Here is a 271-nt window from a genome sequence, read left to right on the forward strand (position 1 = left end):
AAAGATGACAAGACTTCCACAAGTATCCAATAGTAGCCAAAATTGCAACCCCGTGTACATCTTGACCAGATAACTAACTTGCCCGTGTGTTTAAATATGATCCGTTTTCAAATTTTCATTTATCCCACTGGTGTGAATTAGGAGCATAAGAATACAACCGTGTTTCTGAAGATTTTCCAATGCACTTGGATATAAAAAAGTAAATAATAAAAACTAAAAGATATCCTATTTGTATAAAGTTAACACTTTTATGTTTCTTGAAGTGTTGGCT

Source organism: Bidens hawaiensis, unplaced genomic scaffold, assembly GCF_021521415.1.
Source record: "Bidens hawaiensis isolate Kalapana, Puna unplaced genomic scaffold, B.hawaiensis_p1.1 tig00008100_1, whole genome shotgun sequence".
NCBI classification, from domain to species: Eukaryota; Viridiplantae; Streptophyta; class Magnoliopsida; order Asterales; family Asteraceae; genus Bidens; species Bidens hawaiensis.